Source organism: Uranotaenia lowii, chromosome 2, assembly GCF_029784155.1.
Source record: "Uranotaenia lowii strain MFRU-FL chromosome 2, ASM2978415v1, whole genome shotgun sequence".
NCBI lineage: Eukaryota > Metazoa > Arthropoda > Insecta > Diptera > Culicidae > Uranotaenia > Uranotaenia lowii.
Genome location: NC_073692.1, coordinates 322268723 through 322286343, shown reverse-complemented (window position 1 = coordinate 322286343; position 17621 = coordinate 322268723). Strand labels below are relative to the sequence as shown.

Below are 17621 nucleotides of genomic sequence, written 5' to 3'. Positions count from 1 at the left end.
TTACCTTTTCAAAATCAAACTGCTACTGAAATATTCTACCACTCACTGGTCGTTCTCCTTATGAGGTTATATTTCACTTCTCCAAGTTCCAATCAGTCTTTGTTAAGTTTATTCCAAAAGGTTTAAAACCACCGCTCAGAGGGATATTCCGTATCGTCGGGATAATTTTCCTCCTTCACCTTCATAGACACTGATGAATTCAATCGACACTGACTGGTTGGAGCAGAAGATGAAAACTGGGATCTTCAACAAACTGTGACTTTTACCGGTCGTCGTCTTCGTGCAATCAAAGTCGATGATGATTTTCCACTTCGTCAGCGCCGGAAATCGTTTGCGTCGTTAGTCGATGTAATTATTGGATGTTACACTTTCTCACTTCCGGAGCTTCATCTGCTAGCTCGAGGATTTTCATGCAGCATCAGCAAGCACACCGGCAAAAGTTGAGCGCGTTGATCTTCTTGCAAATAGCAAAAGTACGACTACATCAGTTGGATGGAGGGGCAATTTTACTATCACTGTGCCTAACTTAAGGCAATTATTAAATTTCTGCCCGACACTCACTACAATTAAGTTTGATTGATATCACTTGTTACTTTTCCGACTCTGCCGTTCACCGTTAATCAAACAGCCACTTATCCTACTTGTTTTCTGGCTGTGCAATCCAGACAAGGGTCCAGAAAGGGGAAAACTTCTTCAAGTGGTGCTCCGGATTCCAACTGGATTCGTTTACCACCTGTTCATCTTCTCAATAAACAACACTTGATGGGGCCAAGAATTTGCTATTTCCTGCTCCAACTACAGCTCCAGTTGCTTGTTTTGCTTGCTGGATGTATGCAAATGTGAAATTATGGCTAGAAGTTTACGGTTCTTGCACTGGGTAGCACCTGTTTGTTACGATAAACAGGAATTTATAGTTTGTTCACTTCACAAAATATTCAAAGTTTCAATTTGCTGCTGGTTGGAAAAACAATGTAAGAACAGTTTTGAAACATATGGACACATAAACGTTTAATTTATTTACACATCTAGATGTACCTGATACATATAGCGAGAGGCAATGTTTTCCATGTGTAATATCCATCAATTCCTTGAAAACTTGTGCTCTCACGCATACTTTCAGGATAAACGAATAAGGTGTTAAATATCGTCAAATTAGTATAACTATTTACCTACAAGCTTATACGTTATGTTTGTTTCGTATTTAATCCCTTTTATGCAATGTTGAACTGCTTCCTGCCTTGTACTCAAACGTTCAAGCATGGTTTTCAATTTGTACAGTTCATGAAAAGTTTGGGTCACAGCCAGGAGATTCGAACCTCGGCCATTTACAGGTTGAGAGGTGCGCACGCTACCACAGAACCATGACTGATGCATTGGAATGAGAGTTTCAAAGTTCAAATCTAAGCTTTCAAAGCAGAAAATTGAGGCAGAAAAAAACTGTTTTAAGATTATAACATCACATTGAGATGGGTTTGTGCAATAATTTTGATATGCTCTCCTCGGGAACCAACAGATTCGAATCTTTGTTGGTTTCGGTTAACATTAAGTGTACTTGGAATTTGAACTGAAAATTACATTACATTCGAAGCTGAAAGTTGGTAGGCTTAAGAAAATTTCTCAAATAGAAAACCTAGAAAAAAGAGAAACGGAAAGTCTACTACCGTGTATATTCCAACAGTAAAGCAGGAAGCTAATAATAGCAGCATACAGGAACCAGCCAATTCCGAATGGACGGTTGACGGAGGCTCTTGACTTTTCTGGAGTTTCCACGATACACACCTTATAATGTCAGTCAACCATATACAATCCCACACTGCCAGACACCCACACTCACAAACCCGGATTTTCCGGATAGGAAATGGTAAGCACCCCACCAAGTTGACTTTCACTTTTCACGGCACCACTATTTCGCTGCTGCTGCTGCCTCTCTCGGAAAAGTGTGTGTTTTCTTATTGGGATTAGTACGATAGTTTTGAGGACGACGACAACGTAATCGTTACCAGTTATGGTTACGATAACAGCTTTTGTTGGTTTTCCGGCACTTGGAGAGCTATTTTCTTCAAGCGACAGCGGAAGTGAACCGGTGCCTAGAGGGCGTGTCAATGGGGAGAGGGAATTGGTTAATTGATCAGTTAATTCTTATTCATGTAGACGGTAAACAAAGCTACTTTCAGCAGAGAAGATCCTTTTCTGGTTTTTCTATTTAGGTAAAGATTTGCCCTCGATTCAAGCTGAGAAGGTGTATAGACTTTAGAGAAACTTTCTACAAGACTGTTTATGAATTTGAAAAATTTACTCGTATGTCGGTTTTGGCCAATAAGATCGATACAGAACCGTAATACATCCAATGTGATAAATGGCACTGCTAATAACGACCGCGTGCGAAATGGCTTCATATAAAAGGGTGTAAAAATTCTAAGAGAAAAAAAAACATGCGACACAAAATGTGGTCCCACAAATATGGTTATGATGGCAAAATTGAACGGCAACCGACCGCCGAACATAAATCGAGCAGGGAGCAAAGCAAAACGACGGCAACCGATTTGAGTCATTACTGGTTGAATTTTATGTCGCTGCTACCCCCCGGTTTCAAATTGCATTCTGTTTGAAGTTTTATACATACTTTTTTCCACTCTTCAACGAGTCCAAACGTTTAGCAGAATGAGAGCCTTGAATTTACTGATTTTTTTACCGCGCCAAAAATCGTTATTTCTTTTTTATATCTTTTTGTTTTCATTGATAAGGCTGCTGACGGCGAAATTGACGAGTCGATTGTAATAAAAGTCCTCCTGATTAAAAGATCCCAATGAAATATGACCTTGAAAGATGAATGGAGCAGTTAAATTAAAGTCTAGACACTGATTGCAGGTAAAGCTTAACAATTCTTTTTTTTTCTTTAAAATGTTTGATCAATTTAAACTTGACGCATTGACGTCAACATTTTGTTGATAAAATATTTTAGATGTGGTCAAGTTCATTGATTTCAAAGGGACTTCAAAAGCAGAATGTCATATCCTTACGATTAAAACTTTAAAAAGACACCAGACACAAAAACAAACAACACAACTAGCCCAGCTAAACAAACTGATCATCATCGTTAATGCCTCAGACCCGAATGACCCGGGTGGTTAAAAGGTCTCTAATAAATTATAATAATATAATAATAATCGTTAATGCCAGACATAATTATTCAAATTTTTGTCACTTCGAAGTATGCAAAACACGACCCGTGTCGCAAAGTCCTGGGTTCGATCCATGATGGTGCACCACAAAAACAACGCCGCCGCAGCCCGAACTTATGCTTTCCGCCGCAAACACGACGAATCAAACAACGCATTAATATGCAACAGCTCGCTCCAGTTTGTCTCCTTTCTGGGAAGCCATCAGATACCCATTCGTTTCCCCCTTTCTTTATCATATTTACCACTGACGTCTCTACAAAGCTTGAACAGTAGCAACTTTTGCGAGAACCAATTTTCCAAGGACTGTATCTCATTCCTCTTTTTTATGAATCATTCTTGACTGGCAAAAATTTTCAACCAGGAAGAGAACCATATAACTAACACTAACATGGCGAGCAAATAGTTTTCCTAAATGGTGGAAACGATCGGAGCTAACGAAAAGGAAGCAAATTTCGATGGAGCACTATAGGTAGTCAGTCATACATCATGATGATTTGTGAAATCGAGACAAACGAGATTATCTACATGACAGGTATTTCTTTGAGCACTGATATTCATACGTTCAAATCAAATGTTGACTGAAATTTACCTCATAATGTCGGTATTAGAATCAATCAGAGCGTTGAAAGTAATGTTTAGGTTATTTAAAATAGAATGGATAGGGTTTCCTCGTTTTGAAGTGTTGTTATGCTCACTATGTCACAAAAGGTGATTACACGGAAGCATTGCAATCCAGATCGGTTTCACGCAACACGATTGCGCGTTCATTCAAACAGTGCCATGAATGATGCAAATCGTATTTGCAGCGAAAGAATTTCATCGAATTTCGCCGAGTCCGTCTTTATCCACCGGAAGGCCAAATCGAAACAAACATACAAATCTGCACTTTCTAAGCCAATTCGTCTTTTTTCCACCGGAAGGCCAAATCACAACAAACATACAGCAGCAGCAGCCAATCCGTCATTATCCACCGGAAGGCCAAATCAAAACAAACAATCAACAGCAGTAGCCTTAAATATCTGCGCTTCCTAAGCCAATTTCGTCTTTTTCCACCGGAAGGCCAAATCAAATCAATCAATCAGCAGCAGCCTTCAAAGTCTGCACTTCCTAAACCAATCCGTTTTTTTCCACCGAAAGGCCAAACAATCAGTAGCAGCAGCCTTGGAAATTTTTGCTTCCTAAGCCAATCAGTCTTTTCCAATCAGCAGCAGTAGTAAAAATCCGCGCTTCCTAAGCCAATCTGTTTTTTTCCATCGGAAGGCCAAATCAAATCAATCAATCAACAACAGCCTTAAAAATCTTTTCCACCGGAAGGCAAAATCAATTCAATCCACAGCAGCAGCCTTTAAAATCTGCGCTTCGTAATCCACTCCTTCTTTTTCCACTGGAAAGCCAAATCAAATCAATCAATCAATCAGCAGCCTTCAAAATCTGCGCTTCTTGAACCAATCCCATAGTACTTTGAAATATAACAGGTAGGCCATTGCGCTTAACCTCAATTGGCAGCTCCGTGTATGTACACGGCATTCCTACTACAAACAAAAATAGTTATGAAATATTACCGGTTTTCTATGGAATAGAAATCAAAATCGTTAATTTTGTCTTTATTAACCGTTTGTTTTTTTCTGAAAAGTGCTTGAAATCAAAGATTGATTCTCAGAGGTCATATGAAACGGTATGTTTGCATTAAATTTCCTATTATTGTACATAAATTGTGAACATTCAAAAGAGAAATTCGTCGTCGTCCCCAAATGTATGATAAAATCAACGAAAAAAAATCCTGCATTCTTAGCAAAGATTTTATGAAATAAGCAGTGTACATAATATTTCGATAACTATAGGGGGAAGTCGTCTACTACCGGACACTTAAGGTTTTTAAGCAATAACTTCAAAAATAGATTTTTGTAAATATTGGTTCCTCTACTGATTTGAAGGGTTTCAATGTTATGATCACTTAACTATATTAGAAAAAAATTAATTCACAACATATTCATGTGGTAAGAGAAATCATTTCATGTTAGTTTTCGCTCATTTCCAAAAGTGTTGTCTATGGCCGGACACTACGAATAACTTCACCAAAGTTGTCACCAATGGCACAAAAACGTAGCAAAATGACTGAAATAACTTGCGCAGATCTTGTGAGTATGTGTTTTCCAATACTGAACGTTCTGTGAAGCCGGTCATAAAAGTTTTTTTGACAAACCAAAATGGAACAATTGTTTCGAAAAAACTAGAGAAAAATTCTCTATGACCGGACAGCAAAATCTAAAGTTTCTCAGAGAACCAAAAAACTTTCGTTATTGAATCCTTATCTTCTGCTAACCATTTGAGGATGCTGAAGAGATGAAAAAAATGAAAGTTTCAAGTTGAAATCATCTATAATATTGAATATTTATTTGTCCGGTCATAGACAACAACTTGGTGTCCGGTCATAGACAAATCGCATTTTTTTTTATTTTCCTAATATTTCGTTTGAATTTCCGTTTTGTTATCTCATATCTACTGTAATCGAAAGATAACCAATCAACGATGTCGTTTATGTGCAGTTCAAGTTTTACAAGCCGTAAAAACTGACCACAATACAAATGCAAAATTTAGGCGATCCTCTCCGTACTACTAGGCAAAAGCTTTAGATGCCTATCATTGGTTTACTTTTTCAGATTGGATTACCATATTTCTAGCACCATATCAGGCTACTATTTACTTTATTTTCATGTTGTTAAAACATTATTAGGATATTCTGTTTTCGAAAAATCTATGTTGTCCGGCCATAGACGATGTCCGGCCATAGACGATGTCCGGCCATAGACGACTTCCCCCTAAGTCGTTTTGTGAGATGACTTTGGAAATTTTCACAAGAATTGACTATCACATTACGAAAATCAACAAAATTTTTGTTTTCCAGTCGCCAAAAAACCTACCAAATAAAACTTTTTACTTATTGAAAGAGCCAAACATAGTTGATGGTATTAAAAAGCATAAGCTCATATTTTTTTCATAACTTTATTGCTAACCAGTTCTTAAAAAAATAAGATTTTTAGATGAATTCCATACATTTGCTAACAATTCTCATAACTATTTTTTGGAGCCTTTCACCAACACAGTTGAAGAGGGCGGAATAGCCTACCTTGTCTATTTCAAAGTACTATGAGCCAATCCGTCTTTTTCCTCCAGTAGGCTAAATCATAACAAACAATCAGCAGCAGCAGCCTTAAAAATCTGCGCTTCCTTTACCAATCCATCTTCATCCACCGGAAGGCCAAATCAGTAGAAACAACCAGCAGCAGCAGCCTTGAAAGTCTGCGCTTCCTAAGCCAATTCCATCTTTATTCATCAAAAGGCAAATCAAATAATTCAAGCTAAGTTGGATAGTCAGTTTCTTCCTGAGCCGATATTTGTGAGTTCCAGCCCAAGAGTAAACATCGATCACAGTTGTACCGGATAAGTTTTTTAATGACTATCCGCCAATGACATGAAGATGTTAAACGACTATAATCGAAACAAAAGAAAATCTTTCTCCCTTGCGAACAGAACGTCAAACGTGCATGTGAATGTTAGCCGTGCGATAAAATCATTTAACTGCACGTTCCGAAAAATTCAAACGATTCTCCGAAATTAAGACCATTTGATAGTCCGAAGATGAAATCCCTTGAGCCGAACAGAAAGAATCATTTCCGAACTTGTAAGTTACAGAACGCTAGGGTCATTCTTGTGCGGTTCGATTTGTGCCACCAACGAACGACGATTTATGTTTGCAAGTTACTGAATCCAAACGCCTTTAAAATCAGAGCTTCCTGAGCCAATTCCGTCTTCATTTACCGGGAGGCCAAATCGAACCAATCAATCAGCAGCAGCCTTAAAAATCTGCGCTCTTTGTGCTTATTCTACCAACCACGCCTCTGTCGGGATTTTACGAATCTCAATTCAGAGATTCACTCAAACACGTCTGTCGCTCACAAGAATAGATGAATGACTGACTTAGCCACTGAAGTTGTCATAGAAATTTTTTTTAATATATGGTGTGATGCCGAATACAACTATTATTTTTCTATTAAATTTGATTTATCTTCTTCAAATGTTTTAAAGTTATTTTCTGCTAAATCGTAAAATAAATAAATTTTCACATACTTCGCTATGTACAAGTATTTATTAAAAGAGAATGGGCAGTTTGGTGTTCTGGTATACACGGATGTGAAGCCAAGAAAATCTCCAAAAGTTATAAATTGGAGAAGTTGTATTATTTCAAGGAAAAGGGGGGCAAAAATGATCAACTGGCGGACAGAGGAGACTGGGCAAAAATGAATGAAACTTGTTCTTCGGGGTTCGATGTCTTTCTTGGTACCGTCATCAGGCGTTATCTGGCTACCAAGATACTGGAAGTAAAAATATGGATGATTAAAATTTCCATCTTTGAACCTACTGTTCCTATTTTGGTACTAAACTGGTACCTTTCATTGGACCTAGAAATACAATTTTTATAAAAAGTATGATTTTTCGAGAAGAAATAATCAAACTCATAAAAATGTAGTCTTCAATCAAATATAATCATAAAAAAGTATTATGGCTATTTAACGATTAAAAACACTTAAATTTCTGATATGAATATCTCGAACACCTTAACTCCCCGTCAGCTCTATCAGCAAAACAATTTATAGTTGAAACGTTTTTGTATTTACTTATTTGCACTTTATTTGCGTAAAGCTGACAAAAAATGATAGAAAAATTCAACATTGGGTCTGAATTATGCCACAATTAAAAATTTGTTTATTTGTTGGCATTGAAACAAAATTTTGGTGATGTTAGGTCTGAAAAATGGAACAAAGTTACCTATTTTTGGACCCTTTAAAAATTTTCTAGCGTTGCATTGATTTTTATTTATTTTAGGAAAATAGCTGGAATTTTAATATTCTTCACAGTGTAAGTAATTTTACCTTTAACTTTGGCTTCGACAGTTAAAAAATGTAATTTTCCTCATTCACTCTATTTTCTCAAAACGGGCCCCACTGTGCTGTCTGATTTACCCCTGATGAGGAGGAACATTTTTAAAATCGTTAAAAAATTTATCAGAAAGACTTTTTATGGCAAAATGCGGTACGCTAGGATTCAGCAAGAATTAGACTTTTGTGCATAGGATTTTCTTTATGCTATGCTAGCAAAATGAATTATTTACAATTTTCGACATTTTAGGACTAAAGTAGGCTCTAAAGTAGGAACACTCACCCTATATATGTGGAAAGCGGAATTTTTTTTTTCATTACTGTCTTGAAATGGACTGAGAACAACACAATCAATCAATCTTCTAGCAAACATTTTTTTAGGTATAATTCTCAACAACTTTGTTATACGTTTCATACACATTTGACATTATATATTTATCGTATAAAACTTGCAAAAAACAGCATTTACCTAAAAAGGGGAAACAATATACATACACATTTTTAACATCTGGCCTGAAGCGATATGTATAAATTTTTCCATGATTTTAAGTTATACATTACTAGTCAATAGTATGACTTGGTTAAAAATGCACTTCACGAGTTTGAGTTTAAGTTTTTTTTTCTCAAATTTTAACATTTCTTCTATTCTTTAAAAGACATAAGTGCAATATTATTGTCAGAAACTTGGTACTGGAGTTTAAGTTTTATTATGAATTGATAATTTTTTAATTTTCTTAAAGATTTCAAACTTTGAAATCATCAACTAATAGGAAGCAAGTTGGAATAAGAAAATAAAAAAATATCAAAGGACTACTAATGAAAATTATTTTCTTCGCTTTTGTCAAAGATACATTTGTATGATAAATAAATATAGGGTCACGTGGGGTTATTATTTACAAAATTACTCAGGTTTTACAGCTCTAACAAGTATTTCTCCATTTTCCAAGTTCTGAAATGTAACCAAAAGTGAATGACTGGATTCCATCTTTATTTTGAGATTTTTTTTTCTTATTCTCAAGTTGCAGCTTGAGGGCGTAAAACGCTTGTTTCATAACTACCCGCTTAGGATAATTATGCTTGTTATAAGATGAATTTTGGTATTGGCAATATTTCTAGATTGAATCCACATCTAATCACAGAATTTCAGTGAGAATTGTTGATTTTTTAAATTTACTGTTTGGAAGTAATGCGTTATTTTCAGTTTATAGGTGGAAGGCATCTTTTCATATAATCACTGATCCACAAATCTAAAAAAAAACTTATAAAGGAATGTATATAAGCTTATTATCAAAATTCGAATGATTTTCAAAATGTTGATTGTAAAAGTAGATTATAGTCATCAACCAATGTTAATGGAACACGTGTTGGTGGATTTTTTTTTAACAGAATATCATATCACACCTTCTGAAGCATCAATAACTGAACGTAAAACTCTCAGTAACAAAATTTTATCTTCATTCACATTGATGAGGGAGTTAATTTACAGAACTCACCTTAAAAATATTTTCGTTTCTCAGAGACATGAATATTGTTAACGACTGTGATAACTAAATTTATGTAGTAAGGCTGGCAAGTTATAACTATAACTTATCAATAGAATGGTAAACTACCGTCAAACGGGGCATCATGCAAAAGCAGGGTTAGATGCAACATTTGTATACCACAACACTCATTCAATTTTTATCTCAATATACTGTAATAAAGTTAGCATTGAATGATAACAAATTGATAATAACATAGTTTTTAATATCATGAAAGAATGATTTAAAGTTTTTGATTCTCATAAAAAATTAAAAAAATCGAGCAATAGATGTTAAAATTTTCACATTTTTCGATGCCGTGAAAAACTTTACCTCGTATGACGGATTGGCTTAATCATATCACCTTCAAAATTTATATTGCTTTCATTATCCTATACCAACACCGTTGGTGTATAAATATTTTTCGGACAATCACCAAATTTTTCTTAATAAATATTTTTATAATTCAGTTAGCTGACTGGGGCAAAATGCAACATAATACAAATCAGAACTAAATCTTATAAATCGCGTTTCCATATGCTGGGATATGATTGTTTTGCATTATGCGTTTGTTAACAATAAAATTTCACCCATCCTAGAGTTAATTAACATGATTTAAGATAATAGAATGTTTTGTTGTATTTTTTTACCCCTAAATGTATGCAACAGATTAACACTTTTTTCTGTAAAACTTTTTTGACCGAAAAAATGTAAAATTTAATTCGAGCAAAACCAAAAATTACTGCAATTGGTGCGTTATGCATTGTGACATCACAAATGCATGTAAAACTTTGAATTTTCAAACGTTTTCATTTGATTTTTCATGAATTACAGAGTATGTTGCAACTTACCCCTTTTTCTTAGTAGGGTGAAAATCGCATGTTTTTGTAAATTTAAAAATAACTGGTAACGCCAATAATTTTTCTGACTACGTCAGTTTGGTGTCCCATCAACCTTAAAACTTTTGATGTGCAAGAGGTATGATTATCTGTTAGCATTAAGATTTTAGAAGCTATTGAAGTTGAAAAGTGTTGCATGTTGCCCCAGTTGACGGTATCACATTTAAATATTTTTTGGACCCTGCCATGGTAAAACGGAGCTCACGGCGTTTGTTCGAATTAACCCTGTGTTCATAATTACCCCACTGAACTCCACAAACAATGATTTTTTGAATATAGTTATGTTATGAAATTTGACAAAATCTGGCAAAAAAGTGATCAAAAAGGAAAATAATTTTTTTTTGAATACATACATGTTTGCATTTATGACTTTCATAATTTTGTTAAACATTAATGGTAAAAGTTCTGGGTTCTTAAAAAATAAAATAAGGCGATTCTGTTATTTGATTTTATCAGTGACGGTTTCTACGGACGTGTTTTTTTCCGACGTAGCCTTTTTTTTCGTCTGATTATTCGCGGTTAAAATATTTGGTGAATTTGATGAAAAAACTAATAAATTTTTAAGTTTCAAGTACAAAATAATTGTGAATCTGAACGCCTCAACTTAACAACTGAGATGCAGGGGAAAAATGTTCGCAAGTTGTTCGAGAAATTTAGAGGAAAATAAGTGCAATTATTTCAATTATAGGTTCTAACCGCTAGCTGCGGAAAGCGGAAAATTTATCTTGTTTTGTGGTATCATCAGAATTCAGTAATAACGGAATGTAAAGTGCTTTTTATGTCGTATGTGTGTCTTTTTAAAACAAAATCACGATGTACGTTTTTTGTGAAGCAAAATGACCGGAAATATTGTTTGAATAGATGAGTCTGTGACACGAAGAAATGCACAAATTTAGTATGGTGGAAAATTCCTTCTATACAATATGATTTAGCAATTGTATTTTAATTCTTCGTCAATCCTATCTGCCATGTAGGATTTCGTTTAAAACATAACCTTTCCGCTTCCTATCTGAACAAAGCATCCTGGGTCGTATGAGTTCTCTGCACCTAAAAAGTTTTTTATCTGTTTAAGATTATCCCCTTAATGATTACATTGACTTATCGAGATGATCCCACTGATCTCCAATGGCGACACTTGAAATAAGTATTGAATCAAGATACTCGTTTCGGTACCTCGTGTTGTTCTTGATAATTAGTTGTACCGCATGTATCAGCCAATGCAAGATGTGTGTAGTCACCCAATGCTTTGCTATGCTATGCTTTGATTCGATCTGTGTCGGTTTTCTATGGTGCTTTTTCCATAAATTTCATTAAAAAAACCGTACTAAAAAAACGACAAATGTAATTGTTATTAATTTCAACAATTAACAATTTCATATGATTTTCATAAATCAAGGATAGAAAACCAACACTAGTAGTATAAAATTTAATGAACAAAATCTATTTAAATTTCAATTTGCTAAAACTTTGTGGAATTATGGATTTTTCTGGGTTTAGTCAACTCTGCTTAACACCGTGTTCAAAATTTCATGATAAAAATTTTTTTTCAATATTTTTTTTTTTTTTAAATGTGAATCAAATTATGTCTACGTTAAAAAAAATCGAATGTTTCTAAAAAGCTGAAGTTACCTTTTTGCGAAAAGAAAAAAAGAAATAATTATAAAAATGAATTTCTATTATTTTTCCTTTTTGATTTTTTTTTTATTTTGCTTCAGATTGGAAGATTAGAATGTGGAGAATGGGGATACGTGATTCCCTTTTCTTATTTTCATCATATCTTTTTGAGAAAACTCGCCGTCTTTTGCATTTTCTGTCTGCGTGTAATTTCAAGTTTATACGCTCCAAAAATTAGAACGATACTTGAACTCGTAGTTGAATTAGAAGCGTTTTCGTGAGACTAAAAAAATGTTGGTATTTTTTAAGTTACCTGTGACTTGATCCTACTGAAGGAGACCTGATCCTTTATTCAGGGTGCCCTGACCCTATGAAAAAATCTAGCTAAAATCTGAAGATAAAAGGTTCGTTGACTATTTTTTGCCATATTTGTGCTCGTTTCACAGTTTGTTAGTATCAGACAAAGAAAATTCTACTTTAAGGCGCAATTTTCTAGTTTTTAGTTAAATACAGTATTTTTAGTCCTTTGTATCAGATAATTTCTGAATAAACATTAGTTATTGGACAGATATTAAAAACTTCATAATAACCCAATGAGCACGATCCATTCAGAAGACAAATATATCGTTTTGGAGTATAGGGATCAATTATACCTATAACATACATTTTGGAAAATTTCTTCTTAAAAAATAGAGTTTACTATAGCCTTAAAATGGCATTATGAAATTCATATTATACCCTAGCGGTCGAAATGTTGGAATAAATATTTTTAATAAAATGTGTTCATGTGAGAAACATTTAGGAATGATAAAAAAGATTTTCAAAACACATTTTGCTTATTTTTTTAAATAAAGTACAATAAATCGATTTTTTTTTGATTTGTTGAGATAAAAGCATTTTGTTATTTGGCACATCATTCTAGAATATCTCGATATCTGTAAGACATTCCTGATACGAGATATAGCGAAGCAGTCAAGTATCCCCAGGGATCAAGTATCCTCATTCTCCGTTACAGCATTACAGTAAGATTCTGATTCAACTCTGGTGGTCTTTAGAACAAAACTTTAGTTTTTCCATACAAAATGAAACCCGATGCGTTAAATCTGGACTTGATGAGTCATTGGGCATGCGACAGAGTTTTTTTTGGCTATGAAAATAGCCACCTTTTATCGGATTCGAGCTTGTGGTATAGCTCAGTTGGCAAGTCAGTTGCCTCCTGAGCCGATGTCCGCGAGTTCGAGCCCAAGAGCAAATATCGAACACAGTTGTATCGGATAAGTTTTTCAATAACTGTCCGCCAACTGCAACGTTTATATAAAGTCGCGAATGCCATAAAGATGGTAAAATGACTATAAGTGAAGCAAGAAAACCCTTCTATCGGAAAGCATCGATGTAAATGTTTTTAAGAAAATGAGTGGTTCCTGAAGGAATTTTAAAAGGCTTTCCATGATTTTGTCATTGATGGCATCTTTTAAAGATTTGAGAGTTCTACAACTGATTTTAATATGCTCTTTGGAATCTACTGAACTAAAATGTTTTAACACTTTTGAACATTTTCTAAATGCTTGAAATAACGTAAAGTTCTAGGTTTTTTATTAGGCAAATGTTATGATTTATTATTCCTTAGGTAAAACTGAATCATTATTTCAGTAGTTCAGGAAAATTTCTACCAATGAATCGATATGTAAGCAAAAATTTCGTAGACATCGACGTCTGTCGGTTCATCGGAATGGCTGACGATGTTTTTGTTGTTATTGTCCCCGTCGCCTTCGTTAGCCCATCGTCTTAGTCACCCTTGTCACTTTTCCGATCGACTGTAATAAAAGCAAAATCCCACACTAATCCTCGCGCCCGCCTGACGATGATGCTCTCCAAGGATGTGACACGCAAGCAACGCATTCGCATAGAACACACAACTTATCACAAACGAAGGAAAAACGCTCGTTCACCCAACAAACGCAACAGTCATCTTTTGGTAGGTGGAAGTGCGTTTGTGCGTGTGCCAGCTGTGGAGTCCAGTTGTTTGTGTGGGTGCAAAAGTTGCCTTGTTTGGCTCCTTAAGATTGTAACGCCCGAAGGTGGGGGAGCCGCGTTTGATTTTCTTTTCTTCGACAGCGATGGATTTTGTTTCTGATTGCCTCCGTCGTCGTCTTTCGGGAACACTGTGTTGTCCGCAAAATATAACCGCAAAAAAATCAACGAATTGATCTGCGTTATGTAAGACGATGATACACTGTGACGTTTCCGGTCGAATTTTTCAAGATGTTACACAATCGTCAACGGTCCTCGAACCATTGTTAAATGGAGGAAATGCCGTTTTATTTCTGGACTCAGGTGTTTTTCATTCCCAGAACACCTGCTGGTGTTTGTTCTGTTCTTTATTGTTTCTCACGAAGGTGAGCTCGCTATTAGGCGTATATTATTTGTTGAGAAAAAACCAATTTTTCGCAAATTGGATTTTAATTATTAATCTCGCTCTGGCCGTGAAACACAAGCCGAAATACATCTGCAGAAACACTCGGGGAAAGTTTGGGAATCTAATCAGCTTTTATTCGGCGATATTCTCCGGGACGTTTCCGACTTGTTTTCTTGCTTTTCTTTTCTTTTATTTGCAGGTCGGTAGCATTCGTGCCCAACTCAATCCCTAAGACCGCGACCCGTGTATTTTTTTTCTTTTCGAGGCACACACATTCACACACATCGGCCGGCATCCGAAGTTCCACATAAGCCACTCAGCAGTGAGCATAACTTTATTTCACTCTGAAACTTCCAAAAATTCCGGAACGTTATTTCATATCATTATGACATTTCCACCAAGCTACACTTGTCTCGCTAAAATTTAATTTACTTCATCTATACTGTTTGTTTGGACACTGGAAAAATCGTACTACAATGCTTCTAACACAATGCCATTCCTCGTTAAGGTGTGTTAGTGACAATTTAACCACCCCACCGGAGCTATGATATTCCTCCACTGGCTTCAGTTTTACTATTCAAATTCATTGCGAATTGTTTCACACTCTACAAAATAATTGTGAATCTGAACGCCTCAACTTAACAACTGAGATGCAGGGGAAAAATGTTCGCAAGTTGTTCGAGAAATTTAGAGGAAAATAAGTGCAATTATTTCAATTATAGGTTCTAACCGCTAGCTGCGGAAAGCGGAAAATTTATCTTGTTTTGTGGTATCATCAGAATTCAGTAATAACGGAATGTAAAGTGCTTTTTATGTCGTATGTGTGTCTTTTTAAAACAAAATCACGATGTACGTTTTTTGTGAAGCAAAATGACCGGAAATATTGTTTGAATAGATGAGTCTGTGACACGAAGAAATGCACAAATTTAGTATGGTGGAAAATTCCTTCTATACAATATGATTTAGCAATTGTATTTTAATTCTTCGTCAATCCTATCTGCCATGTAGGATTTCGTTTAAAACATAACCTTTCCGCTTCCTATCTGAACAAAGCATCCTGGGTCGTATGAGTTCTCTGCACCTAAAAAGTTTTTTATCTGTTTAAGATTATCCCCTTAATGATTACATTGACTTATCGAGATGATCCCACTGATCTCCAATGGCGACACTTGAAATAAGTATTGAATCAAGATACTCGTTTCGGTACCTCGTGTTGTTCTTGATAATTAGTTGTACCGCATGTATCAGCCAATGCAAGATGTGTGTAGTCACCCAATGCTTTGCTATGCTATGCTTTGATTCGATCTGTGTCGGTTTTCTATGGTGCTTTTTCCATAAATTTCATTAAAAAAACCGTACTAAAAAAACGACAAATGTAATTGTTATTAATTTCAACAATTAACAATTTCATATGATTTTCATAAATCAAGGATAGAAAACCAACACTAGTAGTATAAAATTTAATGAACAAAATCTATTTAAATTTCAATTTGCTAAAACTTTGTGGAATTATGGATTTTTCTGGGTTTAGTCAACTCTGCTTAACACCGTGTTCAAAATTTCATGATAAAAATTTTTTTTCAATATTTTTTTTTTTTTTAAATGTGAATCAAATTATGTCTACGTTAAAAAAAATCGAATGTTTCTAAAAAGCTGAAGTTACCTTTTTGCGAAAAGAAAAAAAGAAATAATTATAAAAATGAATTTCTATTATTTTTCCTTTTTGATTTTTTTTTTATTTTGCTTCAGATTGGAAGATTAGAATGTGGAGAATGGGGATACGTGATTCCCTTTTCTTATTTTCATCATATCTTTTTGAGAAAACTCGCCGTCTTTTGCATTTTCTGTCTGCGTGTAATTTCAAGTTTATACGCTCCAAAAATTAGAACGATACTTGAACTCGTAGTTGAATTAGAAGCGTTTTCGTGAGACTAAAAAAATGTTGGTATTTTTTAAGTTACCTGTGACTTGATCCTACTGAAGGAGACCTGATCCTTTATTCAGGGTGCCCTGACCCTATGAAAAAATCTAGCTAAAATCTGAAGATAAAAGGTTCGTTGACTATTTTTTGCCATATTTGTGCTCGTTTCACAGTTTGTTAGTATCAGACAAAGAAAATTCTACTTTAAGGCGCAATTTTCTAGTTTTTAGTTAAATACAGTATTTTTAGTCCTTTGTATCAGATAATTTCTGAATAAACATTAGTTATTGGACAGATATTAAAAACTTCATAATAACCCAATGAGCACGATCCATTCAGAAGACAAATATATCGTTTTGGAGTATAGGGATCAATTATACCTATAACATACATTTTGGAAAATTTCTTCTTAAAAAATAGAGTTTACTATAGCCTTAAAATGGCATTATGAAATTCATATTATACCCTAGCGGTCGAAATGTTGGAATAAATATTTTTAATAAAATGTGTTCATGTGAGAAACATTTAGGAATGATAAAAAAGATTTTCAAAACACATTTTGCTTATTTTTTTAAATAAAGTACAATAAATCGATTTTTTTTTGATTTGTTGAGATAAAAGCATTTTGTTATTTGGCACATCATTCTAGAATATCTCGATATCTGTAAGACATTCCTGATACGAGATATAGCGAAGCAGTCAAGTATCCCCAGGGATCAAGTATCCTCATTCTCCGTTACAGCATTACAGTAAGATTCTGATTCAACTCTGGTGGTCTTTAGAACAAAACTTTAGTTTTTCCATACAAAATGAAACCCGATGCGTTAAATCTGGACTTGATGAGTCATTGGGCATGCGACAGAGTTTTTTTTGGCTATGAAAATAGCCACCTTTTATCGGATTCGAGCTTGTGGTATAGCTCAGTTGGCAAGTCAGTTGCCTCCTGAGCCGATGTCCGCGAGTTCGAGCCCAAGAGCAAATATCGAACACAGTTGTATCGGATAAGTTTTTCAATAACTGTCCGCCAACTGCAACGTTTATATAAAGTCGCGAATGCCATAAAGATGGTAAAATGACTATAAGTGAAGCAAGAAAACCCTTCTATCGGAAAGCATCGATGTAAATGTTTTTA

At 34.9% G+C, this 17621-nt stretch overlaps 1 protein-coding gene across 3 annotated transcripts in view; it reads right to left on the bottom strand.

Annotated features, from left to right (window-relative positions):
- Positions 1-17621, bottom strand: part of LOC129743869 (protein Fe65 homolog) — a 383733-nt gene that overhangs the window by 309727 nt on the left and 56385 nt on the right. Inside the window, exon 2 of one of the 3 annotated variants that reach the window (XM_055736092.1) lies at positions 5-951. The exons of 1 other annotated variant lie outside the window; for it this stretch is intronic. The gene's annotated coding sequence lies outside the window, so the exon portion shown is untranslated. Of the gene's footprint in view, positions 1-4; positions 955-17621 lie in introns of all 3 variants that reach the window. One more of the 3 variants, XM_055736091.1, reaches the window with a different exon arrangement.